The sequence below is a fragment of the Macrobrachium nipponense genome, chromosome 29 (genome assembly GCF_015104395.2).
Source record: "Macrobrachium nipponense isolate FS-2020 chromosome 29, ASM1510439v2, whole genome shotgun sequence".
NCBI classification, from domain to species: Eukaryota; Metazoa; Arthropoda; class Malacostraca; order Decapoda; family Palaemonidae; genus Macrobrachium; species Macrobrachium nipponense.
The window spans coordinates 3,974,386-3,984,385 of record NC_061092.1 but is presented as its reverse complement, the minus strand read 5'-3'; the positions used below and the strand labels follow the sequence as shown (position 1 = coordinate 3,984,385).

The 10,000-nt window shown below is 33.2% G+C and overlaps 1 protein-coding gene across 1 annotated transcript in view; it reads left to right on the top strand.

The window, feature by feature from the left end:
• LOC135206049 (uncharacterized) overlaps positions 1–10,000 on the top strand; it is a 505,005-nt gene that overhangs the window by 207,658 nt on the left and 287,347 nt on the right. The window contains 1 exon segment of the mRNA XM_064237240.1: positions 3,918–3,970. The gene's annotated coding sequence lies outside the window, so the exon portion shown is untranslated.

Here is a 10,000-nt window from a genome sequence, read left to right as displayed (position 1 = left end):
AGCTAAAACAGCAGCTTTCTACGCTCGTTAAGGTGTTCTACAGCTGAATAGGGCTTTAGTAAAGGTCGAGAGCTCTTGTTTTATACATATTCAATTAAGCAATGTTTTCTACAGTGGTATTTTTTTTTTTATTAGTAACCACTTTTAGCATTGTTCGGGTAACTAAATACTAGCATGATAAAGTGATGAAGAGGGGAGGATAGAAGTGCATTAATCATTTAATTGTTTTGGAAGTTGGATTTCGGCTGAATATGGTGTGAGGAAGGGTAGTAGTGTATTGGGAAAAAGTGTTTGGAGAAGCATATGGTTGACTTTGTGAAGGGTACTCTGTGAAGTTCCTTAAATAGGTGATGAAATATACAAAAGCATTTGAGATTAAATTCGGGACAGTATTAAATCAAGTCAGTGTTTTGGCAACCCATGAAATTGAATTTCAAATGACCTTATATGTAAGAAATTGTATACATTTGATTGTCTTATGCCACGCAAACGCGGGGTTTATCGGAGAGAGAGAGAGAAAAAAAAAATAGCAAACTTCTGAATCGAAAACTTTGTAACGTCATTCCAGTTTGCAAAAGTTGCCTGGCGAAGTTAAATTGTGCTTGGATCTATTGATCGAGGTTCATCTATTCAGTGACGTCAGATATCTGTTTTTTCTTTTTTATTTCTTTTCGTCTGGTATTTGGAAAACTTAAACTTCGTTATATTGCTGAGACTGTTCAAGGAATACTTTTATCTCTTTTGTGTTTTATGGAAGTACCTACTCTCCTGAACTGCCATTGCTGATAATATTAGAAGGCTGACATTGGCAGTAAATGTAAATAGCGCCACGTTCATCCTATGATTACTGAATCAGGGATCAATCCTTGTGCAGGACACTTCCCTACTACCACCCGTTTTGCAGTATTAGAATATAGATATATATATATATATATATATATTATATATATATATATCTGTTAAAGTGATATTAATCTCGTTATTTATTTTGGTAACCATGGAAAACCCGAGCGTCAGGCAAACCAATACATATATATATATAGTATATATATATATATATATATATATATATATATATATATATGTATGTATGTTGTATGTATGTATGTATGTATAGATATACATTTGTGTGTCTGTACGTTTGTAGGTTTTGTGTTTATACGTATATAAGTAAAAATGTAATTTTAAGGTTTGATCAAAGTTACCTTACCTCGACATTTCTCAATCGCTGTGTACCATGGAATTATAATTCCTTTTTGAAAGAGAAGAACTGACAGATTCATAAACATGAGAAAAGTCAAGTCGCTCTTCGGGGAGTTTACTCTTCATGACGAAATGGTCCCTCTTCATAGGATTAATTAATTAGCGGATTTCATCGCCGGATTTTTTGGATTTATACTTCTATTTTAAGCTTCATATTTATGATGTCGAATCATTACGTGTTTTTGCATCATTATTTCTTTTGCATTTAGTTTTTTTTTCTAAAAGTTTTAAATAAGAATTATGAAAAAGATTATCATTACTCTATTTACTTTTAGAGGTCGTGAAATTTAAATAGAAAATACATCGATATTTTTATTGACTTTTAAAAGATTTATGAATTAGGTTATTGACTAATTCCATCAGCAAATTCTTTTTCACTTTATCTCACCTCGAAGGAAAATTTTAGAAATCCGCTGAGATGATCATCCTGAATTCGATGTATCCCACCCTTAAGATATTATGGAGGTCTCCACCCTTTTTTTTTTATAAGAACATGTCTTGGGGACTTTTCCTCGCAAATCAGTCACTATTATCGTTTTAACAATGTCTTCCCTGAAGAGCGGAAGTCTTAAATTCCAGCCGTGACTCAAATCCATATTCGTAAGTAATATTAATTTGGTCCTATTAAGTTTCCTAAACAGAAGGTACCTATATGTATTTTTATATATATATATATATATATATATATATTATATATATATATATATATGTGTGTGTGTGTGTGTGTGTGTATGTGTGGTGTGTATGTATATATGTAGATCTCTCAAGTATAAAAAGGCCGATTAAAAAAAACTGGTTTAAAGCTAAGGGATATATTTCGGGTTTACCAACTTCCACCCTTGTAAGAAGTTAGTCCAACGAAATATAGTCCTTTGTTTTTTAAAACCAGATTTTGTTTAATAATGGGCCTTTTATACTTGATACGTATCCTGTGTTAACAGAAGACTTTATTTTTAATATTATATATATATATATATATATATATATATATATATTAGATGTATATATTATATATATATATATATATATATATAATATATATATATATATAAATAAATGAGGGAGAAGTGGGCTATCTATTTATCTATAAATTCTATCGCTAATAATATCTGGTTTCTGTATATCTCCCTTTACAGGCAATAAGAAAAAGACTTGCAAGGGAAAAATCCAATACCGGCTTTTTAGGTCAAGTCCGGGTTAACGAGATAGGAATAAATAAATTGAAAAAAAAGGTCAACGTTTATCCAGCACCTAATAGGGGAGGAAAAAGTCAGGTGAGCTTCGAAGATGATAAAAAAAAAAAAAATTTTATTCCACCAGTCCCTCGAATATTGGCGTGAAAGTGATTACAGAGACCGGGGGAGTGATTGAGGAATAAGATAAGCGAGTGATAAAGGTGGAAGAACATGTCCTGAATAACGGGAGATCGATACGAACCGTAATTAAGGAATATCTTAAGAAGGGGCAATGCCTGGGGTTTTTGTGGGGGTGGGGGGGAAAGGAGGGGTAAAAACAAAAAAAAGAAAGGCAATGGGTGGGGGCGGGAGCGGGGGGAGGGGGGAAAGCACATAACCGAATAACGAGAGAGATGGTTAAGGAAATGTAATTAAGGAATAACTTAAGAAGGCTATACCTGGGGTTGGGGGGAGGGGAGGAGGGGTGGGAGGTAAGAACAAAAAAGAAGGCAAATGGGGGGAAGGAGGGATGTTGGTTGAGGCGGGTCGGAGGGGGAATAACATAACAAACCGAATAACGAGAGAGCTGGTTAACGAAATGTAATTAAGGAATAACAGAAGCAGGAAAAAAACATAACCGAGAACGGAAAAAATCCGACTGAGAGGTCAGGTCAAGGCGAGCGTGATACATGCGAGGAAATGAAACGGATAAATGAAATGAGGGGAAATAGAGGGGAAAGGGAAATGAGTTTTCTGGTAAAGTGGGATGGGAGAGATGGCGGTGCATCAGCAGGTGGAATTCATTTGGGGGATTGAGAGGAAAAATGGCAGATGGAGTTGGACTGATTCCATCAGTCGCCCATATAAGGAAAAATGGTTTTGGATGATGATGAAGTTGACTGATGAGAAAATAATAAGAAAAATCAATATTACTGTTGTTATTAAGTTTTTTTTTTTTTTTGTAGAAAACGATATGTATTGTTTTTACACTTTTATTGATTTCTAGGGAAGAAATGAATTTTGCTGATGAGGTTGATAGATGAGAAAATTAAGAAAAATCGATGTTATTGTTCTTAGTAATAGTTTTTTTTTTTTTTTTTTTTTTTTTTTTTTTTTTTTTTTTTTTTTTTTTTTTTTTTTTTTTTTAGAAAACCTTTGTATAGTTTTTAGAATTTTTATCGGTTTCTAGGGAAGAAGTAAATTTTGTTGATGAAGTTGATAGATGAGAAAATAAAAAAAAATATTAGTACTAATTTTTTTTTAACGATGTTTACAACTTTTAAACAGTTTTTTTATTTGGTTTTTTCTAAGGAAGAAGTGGCTGTATATTTAATTAAGGTTTGAATAGATGATAAAATAATATGAAAAATCAATGCTATTGTTATTAGTAATAGTTTTCTTTTATAACTAACTGTTTCTAAAAATTTTCAAAATTTTTATTGTATTTTTTATAGCAAGCTTTTTCCATTTCATTTTCAGTGCCTTCAAATGGGAATCATCTTTAATTTACCAGCTACGGGTTAATGTAGCAGGTAGGTATTGTTTTTGTTTTTTTTTTTATCTGGCGTCACTTCGTTTTAGATAATGGCAAATATACTATCCATATTTTTATATATATAATATATATATATATATATATATATATATATATATAATTTTACATGCATACTTATATATAAAAGATGTGGTGTATAAAAGTACGTATATTGTAGATATCTCGTATATACCATTACATACATTAATACATTTTAGTTGTGTGTATATTAATACAAATTCAATTTGACAACTCCTTTTTAGACATGAACCTCATTATCATCAAAAAATAGTCCCCAGTCGTGTAAAGGAAATTAAATGGAAGGGAGACCTCATTTACAAAAAATAATAATATTACTCAGAAACAAAAAAATGAATTCTTAATTAGCATAATGCGAGGGATCAACATGAATAGGGGTCCCCCGAATAAGGTCATGACCTTGGATGGTCCCAAAAAAAATAGGAGGGAGGAGAAAGCTCCACCTTTTCAAATGGAATGCTCCACCTTTTCGGAGAGAACGGAAGATAGATGTGGACGTTGGTCCTACAGGGAGAAAATGGATTGTGACCTCGTATGATCTTTGTTTGAGTAGGTCTTCTGTCTTCGTTTTACTGTATATACTTGTTCTGGAAAAAAATAAAAGGGTTTCCCGTAGATGAGAGGAGAATTGAACAAATGAATATGAAGATTATTATTTTTCTTGAGACAGGCATAATATAATGTATATATATATATATATATATATATATATATATATAACTATATATATATATATAAAAACTATATATATATATATATATATATATATATATCTATATATATATAGTTTATAATATGTATATATATATAGTTATATATATATAAATAAAATATATATATATATATATATATATATATATATATAGATTTTATTATATATATATAATATATAGTAGGATATATATATATATATATATATATATATATATATATATAAATAAAGATCAAAAGGGCAGTTTGGAAAACAGACCGGTACTAAAAATCTCATTTTCAAGGCTGTAATAAAGAAAATGAAATATTTGTAGGTTATAAAAACAAATAATCTGCAATATTTATTTCTTTTATTAGCTGTCCACCTTTATCCCTATATATATATATATATCTATATATATATATATATATATATATAATATATATATTATATATATAAAATATTAGGAGAGAGAAAAGAGAGAGAGAGCCAAAGAAATGTGTATGTATATATATATATATATATATATCTATATATATATACATATATATATATATGTATATATATATATATATATATATATATATATATAATATTAGCGAGAAAGAAAGAGAGAGAGAGAGGAGAGAGAGAGAGAGAGAGAGAGAGAGAGAGAGAGAGAGAAAACGAAAAAGGGCTTGCCAGATGAAGTTCCGGGGTGTGTAGGATGAGGTCACTCATTTTCACGATTTGACTCATACTTCTCATATCCGTATGAGATCGCGAGTTAAGAAAGTGAGTGCGAGAAAGAGAGAGAGAGAGAGCGAGCGAGAGAGAGAAGGAATTACTGAGGATGGAAGACAAATGGAAAAAGGGAGTGTAAACCAATTAACGGTGTTTGAAGGGGTTTGAACATAAACACATCCAAGTATAGAAAGCTATGTAAAATTATGGAGACCTGAGAGAGAGAGAGAGAGAGAGAGAGAGAGAGAGAGAGAGAGAGAGAGAGAGAGAGAGAGAAGCGGATTCTTCAGGAGTCAATTTGCATAACTCCCCCGTGCACTTAACACATCTAAAATTCTTATTAAAATACGACCATTTCTACATGAGTGAATGAGAAGGGAAAAAAGATGCAGCGAAAGAGGGAAAGGTTGAAGGAATGAGAAGGGTTTTAGATATGATTGGAGAACAATGAAGTGGAATGCAGCGTAAAAAGGGGAATGGAATGAAAGAGTTGATTGAACACAACAGAAATGCGAAGAGGTTTTAAGCAGGGAAGGAGGTTAAACGGACAGAAAATAATATTAAAAGGTTTCGGGGAATTTTGCGAGAAAAGATAGAGAAGTCTTTCATACTTATATGTAATTTGAGAAGGAATGAAATTGCATTGCATTATCTTGAATGGATAATGGTATTAACAGGCATCTAGTATTGGAATTTTGAGTCGTCCAATCAAATGTTGTTAGTATTTTTTAACAGGATGGCTTTGCAACTCATTATGTTTGTACAGTGTTTTAGTTTGATATTCTTGTAAATTAATAGTAATAGCAGTTATAAAGTAACATTATTTTGGGTCGTGCAATCAAATATTGCAAGAAAATAACATTATTTTGATCGTTGAATCAATGAAAATATTGCAAGAAAATAACATTAGTTTTTGAGTCTTGCAAAATCACGTGCAATCAAATATTGCAAGAAAATAACATTATTTTGAGTCGTGCAATCATTAAATATTGCAAGAAAATAACATTATTTTGGGTCGCAATCAAATATTACAACAAAATAACATTATTTTGAGTCGTGCAATCATTAAATATTGCAAGAAAATAAAATTGTTTTGGGTCGTGCAGTCAAATATTGCAAGAAAATAACATTATTTTGAGTCATGTAATCATCAAATATTGCAAGAAAATTACATTATTTTGAGTCGTGCAATGAAATATTGCAAGAAAATAACATTATTTTGAGTCGTGCAATCAAATATTGCAAGAAGACTTAGCCTGGATAACTTTGTAACTTTTTTTTCTATGGCGTTAGTATCTTGTAGAATGTCCATAGTATTTTTCGGATCGTTTTGTAACCTGTATATAGGTTGTAGGGTTTCCTTTCTATAACCAGCTGTGTTTCAAGGCTCCCTGCCTTCGGATCGTTATGTAATACGTCCTAGGTATGCATTTTTCTGACTCCAGACGTGTACTGTCAGAGACGATCTTGTCTCTAAGGAGAATTTTTTGTTTGTTTATTTTGTGAAATAATCGGTATACGATGTTATTGATTGTTTTTTTTTTTTTTTTATTCTTAAAGATTTTAAAGATTCTGAACTCAAGGAACGCACGAAGGGAATTTTTTTGTTTCTTTATATTATGAAATAATGGTCTGTGATGTTATTGATTATTTGAAAAAAAGAAAATTATTGGCGTTTCGAATGTAAACGGTTCTGATTCTTCATAAAGATTTTAAAGATTCTGAACTCAGGTCTAGGTAAGGAAGCCTTCGAAGTCGTCGGTGCCTTGGGAGAAATATGAAATAAGGTGGATTAAGTTACATAGACTGGTTGAACGCACTTTTGAACACCTTAGGTTGCCGAATGACCTAACATAATTACGAGGAGCCTTCGCTCGTCGATGAAAATAATCATCTTACAGCATTGCTTAACAGACCTCTCTTAGAAACATTGAATTCCAAGGTAAAACCGACTTGTTCAGTTCTTCATATTCCATATGTTATATGTAGGAATGGGGAATTCCCCAATTTTCCGTATTTCATGAGTTGTTCGTGTGAGTTATGGGAATGTGAATCCCCCAATTTTCCGTATTTCATGAGCTCTTCAAATAAATTATAGGAATGTGCAATTCCCCATTTTTCCGTATTTCATGAGTTCTTCATGTAAGTTATAGGAATGTGGAATTCCTCCAATTTTCCGTATTTCATGAGTTCTTCATGTAAGTTACAGGAATGTGGAATTCTCTGCCTTTTCGGTATTTCATGAATCATTTGACTGTCCGTTTGTATAAAAAGTGAGCTTCCATTCATTTGAGAGGTGTGACATAACCACTTTTTACGTCATCTATATGAATGCTGTGACTTATAAGTCAAATGAGAGAATTGAACCTCGCTTCTCAAGCGAGATTTGAACTCGTGTACTGTGAGTTGCAAGCGCACAGGTGGGAATTAATTTTAAGAGTGTTTATACATATATAGTCCTGCCTACGTCATGAGCTCTACTTGGAAGGTATTGAAATCAATTATAGAAACTTATTTATTTAGTTAAGCTTGATTTCGGCTGTTATAAGACACTTTGTCTGTGTCTTTTCAGTAATAATAATAATAATAATAATAATAAAATCCACAGTTATGTATATGTACATATATTTAAAGATAAATCTATGTACATATACATAACTGTGGATTTGTTTCTCCATTTTAAAACTAATGCTACTTTGAGTAGTTTTTGATAATAATAATAATAATAATAATAATAATAATAATAATAATAATAATAATAATAAGTAATAATAATAATATTTTTTTTTTTTTTTTTTTTTTTTTGTTTTTTTTTTTTTTTTTTTTTTTTACACAGTCCTCCAATTCGACTGGGTGGGTATTTATAGTGTGGGGTTCCGGGTTGCATCCTGCCTCCTAGGAGTCCATCACTTTTCTTACTATGTGTGCCGTTTCTAGGATCACACTCTTCTGCATGAGGCCCGAGCTACTTCAGCCTCTAGTTTTTCTAGATTCCTTTTCAGGGATCTTGGGATCGTTCCTATGCGCCTATGATTATGGTACGATTTCCATTGGCATATCCCATATCCTCTTATTTCTATTTTCAGATCTTGATACTTATCCATTTTTTCCCTCTCTTTCTCTTCAACTCTGGTGTCCATGGTATTGCGACATCAATGAGTGATACTTTCATCTTGACTTTGTCCATCAACGTCACGTCTGTCTGTTTGCACGTATCACCCTATCCGTCCTGATACCATAGTCCAGAGGATCTTTGCGTGAATCGTTTTCTATCACTCTCTCATGGTGCTCGTACCACTTATTACTGCAAGGTAGCTGATGTTTCTTGCACGGCTCCAGTGGAGGGTTCTTTGCCACTGAATCATGCCTCTTTTTGTACTGGTTCTGTGCAAGTGCCGGGCATTTCGCTTGCTATGTGGTTATGGTTTCATTTTTTCGTATTGCACTTCCTACATATGGGAGAGATGTTATTTCCGTCTATCGTTCTTTGAACATATCTGGTTCTTAGGGCCTGATCTTGTGCCGCTGTTAACATTCCTTCAGTTTCCTTCTTTATCTCTCCCTCTGTAGCCATTGCAATGTGTCTCGCTGGCTAGTTCTTTAGTCTGTCTCATGTATTGTCCGTGGCATTGGTTTGTTGTGCCAGTCCTCTGTTCTGTCTGTCATTCTCCTGTCTCTGTATATTTCTGGTCTTCGTCTACTTTTATTAGTCCTTCTTCCCATGCACTCTTTAGCCACTCGTCTTCACTGGTTTTCAGATATTGCCCGCCCCAGTTGCTCTGTTCTCGGTGTTGACGCAGTCCTCTATACTCAGTAGTCCTCTCCCTCCTTCCATTCGTGTTATGTATAGTCTGTCCGTAGTTGCTCTTAGGGTGGTAGTGCTTTGTTTGGTATTGTCATATGTTTCCTGGTTTTCTGATCTATGCTGCGGAGTTTCTGCTTCGTCCATTGCACTATCCTGCGCTGTATCTGATTACTGGCACTGCCCATGTGTTTATGGCTTTGATCATATTGCCGGCGTTTGAGTTTTTGACTTGAGTATTCGCCTTGAGTCACGCATATATTCTTTCCTGATCGTGTCCTTCATCTCTTGGTGTTTTTATATCTCCTCCTTCCATTATTCCCAGGTATTTGTATCCGTCCTCATCTATGTGTTTGATGTTGCTCCATCTGGTAGCTTTATCCCTTCAGTTCTCGTTACTTAGCCTTTTTGTTTTTATGTTGACTAAGGCACATTTTTCTATTCCAAACTCCATCCTGATGTCCCCAGAATACAATCCTTACAGTCTGGATTAGGGTATCTATTTCCTTGATGCCTTACCATACAGCTTGATGTCGTCCATGAACATCAGATGGTTGATTCTGTTGCCTCGTTTTCTTGAATTGGTACCCGGCATCCATCTTCTGTAGTACTTTTGTCATGGAATCATGGCTACTACGAAGAAAGTAGTGGGACAGTGAGTCGCCCTGGAAGATCCTCTCCTGATATTAACCTCTGCTAGTCTTATTCCAGAGCTTGTAAGTATTGTATTCCAGTTGCGCATTGTATTTTTTAGGAAGCTGATGGTGTTTTCC